This window comes from Vulpes vulpes, chromosome 12 (assembly GCF_048418805.1).
Source record: "Vulpes vulpes isolate BD-2025 chromosome 12, VulVul3, whole genome shotgun sequence".
NCBI lineage: Eukaryota > Metazoa > Chordata > Mammalia > Carnivora > Canidae > Vulpes > Vulpes vulpes.
The window spans coordinates 57,939,276-57,943,663 of record NC_132791.1 but is presented as its reverse complement, the minus strand read 5'-3'; the positions used below and the strand labels follow the sequence as shown (position 1 = coordinate 57,943,663).

General features: G+C 37.8%; 1 long non-coding RNA gene across 1 annotated transcript; it reads left to right on the top strand.

The window, feature by feature from the left end:
* The first annotated feature begins 820 nt into the window (after positions 1 to 820).
* On the top strand, positions 821 to 3,824 carry LOC140594590 (uncharacterized). Its single transcript, XR_011995590.1, has 2 exons — positions 821 to 961; positions 1,945 to 3,824. It is a non-coding gene; the product is annotated as an uncharacterized lncRNA (long non-coding RNA).
* The last annotated feature ends 564 nt before the right edge of the window (positions 3,825 to 4,388 follow it).

Genomic DNA, 4,388 nt, shown 5'->3' with positions numbered 1-4,388 from the left:
ATTCTGATGCTTGCTCAGTATTTTCAAACTTTGTTTTTGCTTTCTACTATGCCCTATAATTTTTTGTTGAAAGGCCAATATGAGGAATTAGGTAAAAGGGACAGGGGTAAACAGACCTTCAGTGATGGAGCGGTGAGTGTGAGGGAGGCGAGTGGTCTGTGGTCCTGTAATTGGTTCCAGCTTTTCCCCAGCCTGTGTCTTTGGGCTGTGAACTTCACAGGTGTATCTCAGTCTCCTTGCCCCTCCTTTTCAGTGGGATAGGATGGCTAGATGGGGAGTGGAGCTGGTATGTCCCTTCCCCCCAAGCCAGTTAGAGTCTCTGATGAAAGCCTAGCAGGCTAGGGTCTGGTTAACGAGTTTCCCCTGGGGTCAGGCCTTGTTATGAACAAAGTGCTCTGACACATTTAAAAATGGGGTAGTGGAAGGGGAAGTGGGTGGGGGGTTGGGGTGACTGGGTGATGGGCAATGGGGGGGCACTTGATGGGATGAGCACTGGGTGTTATGCTATATGTTGGCAAATTGAATCCCAATAAAAAAAATTTAAAAATGGTTCCTTTTCCCCACCTTTGCTCTAAGTAGGAGGGGATTTTCCTCTGCTGCTCGCTGAGAGAAACTGGTTTGAGCTCCTGGAGCTGAAACTCACCAAAGCGTGGGGACTGTGTATGATTGGGTCCCTGTGGAGTTTTTAACTCTCAGATGTGTCCACACGGCCTGCAGCACTTGGCTTTGTGCTGTTCAGGTGTGCTTACCTTGGCACCAGTTCCTGCATAGGTGTCTGCTCTCATAAGTTGTGGTTCTCGTTATCCACCTGTCTCGTCAGCCTGGGGAGCAGTGGTTTGTCCTGTGACCTCACTACTCTGACGGATCTCAGAAGAGCTGATGTTCCAGTGTGTTCCGAGCTTTAGTGGTTGTTGGGGTGGAGCAGTGATTTCTAAGCTCCTTACATGCTGGACACTGAACTGTAAGTCTGAACTATCATTTTTATTTTTCTGTTATGTCAAGTAAATGATGAATTCTGAAATTATGAGTATGAAATTGCGTGGCAGGATACATATCAAACAAATTCTTTCTTCTTGATTAAGCAAAAGACTGCTTGGCTCAAAACTGCATGCAGAAGGGCTTATATTGTATTACTGGAAATATTCCATGATTAGCATGCCGGCTGTTTTCTTGTAATCATAGAAGACCAATGCATTTTGAAAGTTCCATTTTTCTTTATGTCATGCTTTTTCCTATATATGATGCAGTGTGGAATATTGTATGGTAAAAAAAAAAATCACCTTTACCTTTTGGGAGCATCCAATGCAAAGTGAACTCTCTTCCTTTTACACAGTAACTGTTCCTGTATGTGATGGTAAAGCCAGGAGGAAAAGTATGAACACCTTCCATCAGTACTTGCTAGTTTTTGAATCCATGAAAACTTCCAAAATATTAAAATGCAACCAGGCACCCTAAGAATAAGGTTCACCATCTTAAAATATTTATTAAAGTAAATATAGGCAGACATTTTTGCACGGCTTATGTCTGACTGCTGCCTGTTCACTTGAAAGAATCGAAAATTCATTCAAACTGCCCAATTCTATGTTTTTTTTTTCTGCTGCTTTTCTCATCTAAACATGTATGGATTAATGGCTGAATCCTTTCCTGTCAAGACATTGCTGGGCAATAAATCACTTTCTATTTTAGGCAATAAGTGATTTCATTTATCTCTGATCGAGGAACCCAAATAGTTGCATAAATTGGTAAGACAAACCTAAAAGAAATAGGGGTTGGACACTGCAGTTAACCTCTTATTTCTTTGCAATTATTTTCAGATCCCTTGTTCAAGGGTCTCATTACTTTTCAATACTTGTTATCATCACTGCTTCTGCTATCAGAGAATGTTTTGTCCAGATTCTGCATCATATGTGATCTATTCTAAGTTTTCTTTTTTTTTTTTTTTAGGTATTTCCATGGCTTAAATGAAAGTGGAGTATGGTCATTTATCACTTTTGAAAGCTAAAGATTTTTTCACAATCCTTCAGCACATCAGTGAGATGGGGCTAGGCTTTGAAACAAGCAGCCCATAGCTCAGAGCTTAGGTTGGAGTGTGATGCATTATCACGTCTGCACAGATAGAATGCCCCATGGCTTTGCTATTTGTTTTTTCTTAGCTTCCCAACATTTTTGTGAGGCAGCCAATGTGAAATGCAGAAAGTCCAAGTTCTTGATAACTTGACATTTTCCATAGAGGGCTTTGACTTCTCTCAGATCAAAGCTTCAGTCAAAAACCAAATGAGTTCCACAAAAAGTGGAATTCTGCTTCAGTACAAACTCAGGAAGGAGTAGGAATTCTTCCAAGTTGGAAATGAAGTACCCAAGCTCCACCGTAGATTTGTATTCACTCAGAACTCCACATGGATAAGTAACCCAATTTGCAGAGGTACCTCATGAACATCTCAAGAGTTTCCTGTAAGCCAGCAAGCATTTCCCCCAGGTGGGCGTCCATGTCAGAGGCATGTCAGAGACGTAAATGGCAGTTTGCCTTGAGCCTCCACTCAGTCCAATTCTGGCTTAGCTACAAGCATGTATGTCTGAACTGGAATGGATTATAAAGAGATGCTTGGATCTGAAGAGTTTCTTAGATGTCTGACTTTGTTAAAATGTCAGTAATGAGCATTTTATTCTCTTAGTGCCCCAAGTGCTAGTATAATTAATGTGACTTTTTTTATTGCATACACAACATACACTAATTGCCAATTTCATTATAATGTTTCATCAGGTATACATGGATACCTTTAACAACTTTTGTGTGTTACAGCTTTAACTATAAAAAAATAATTTGGATATGCTGATAATGTTTTTCTCCCAAATTCTTTTAATTAAGGTATAATTGACATATAACATTTTACTAGTTTCAGGTATACAACATAATGCCTGAGTATTCGTATATGTTGTAAAATCACTACAAGTCTAGTTTAACATCCATAACATTTTTTACAATAACTTTTAAGATCTCTCTCTTAACAAGTTTCAAGTACACAATATAGTATTATTAATTATGGTTCACCATGCTGTACATTAGATGCCCATGACTCATTTATTTTATAATTGGAAGTTTGTACATTTTTACCCCCTTATGGCAACTACCAGTCTACTGTCTGTATTTATGAACTTATTTTTTGTGGCAATGGGAATAGGGGTTAGATTCCACATGGAAGTGAAATCATATGGTGTTTATTTTTATTTTTCTTGCTTATTTCACTTAGTATAATGCCCTCAACAGAATGTGTTACAAATGACAAGATTTACTTTTTTATGACTAATAATCCATTGTGAATATATACCACATTTTAAAATTCATTTATCCATTGATTGACACTTAGATTACTTCTAAGTTGTGGCTATGGAAAATAATGCTGCATTGAATATGCAGTGCACACTTCTATTTTAAATTTTTTGAGCAAGCTCCATTCTCTTTTCATAGTGGCTACACCAATTTACAATTCTTCCAACAGTGCACAAGGGCTCGCTTTTCTCCATATCCTCACCAACACTTATTTCTTATCTTTTTGATAATAGCCATTCTCACAGATGGGAGGTGATATCTCATTGTGGTTTTGATTTGCCTTTTCTTGATGATTAGTGATGTCGAGTACCTTTTTGTGACCTGTTGACCATTTAAATGCCATCTTTGGAAAAATGTTTATTGAGATCCTCTGCCCATTTTGTTTTAATCAGGTTGGGTTTTTGTCTTTTTTTTTTTTTTTGTATTGAGTTGTATGAGTTCTTGATATATTTTGGATATTAACATCTAATTAAATGTGTGATTTTAAAACATGTTATTCTGCTTGGTAAGTTGTCTTTCATTTTGTTAGGGTGTCCTTGCTTTATGGAGGCATATTAGTTTGATGGAGTTCCACTTGTTTATTTTTGTTTTTGTTGCCTTTGGTCTTGGTGTCAAATCCAAAGAATTATTGCCAAGATTGGTGTGAGGAGCAGCTTGTTACCTATGTTTTCTTCTAGTAGTTTTATGGTTTCAGGTCTAACATTCAACTCTTCAATCCATTTTGAGTTCATTCTTGTGTGTGGTGCAAGAAAGTGGTCCAGTTTCATTGTTTTGCATGTGTTCCTGACATCATTTGTTGAAGAGGCTGTCCTTTCCCGATTGTATGTTCTTGGCTCCTTTGTTGAAATTAATTGACCATACATGTGTGAGTTTATTTCTGGCCTCTCAATTCTATTGCATCAATCTGTCTATTGTTTTTATGCCAATACCATATTATTTTGATAGCTATAGCTTTGTAATACAATTTGAAATCAGTAAGTATGATTCCTCTGGCTTTGTTCTTTCTCAATATTGTTTTGGCTTCTTAGATTCTGGTCGCTGCATACAAATTTTAGGATTG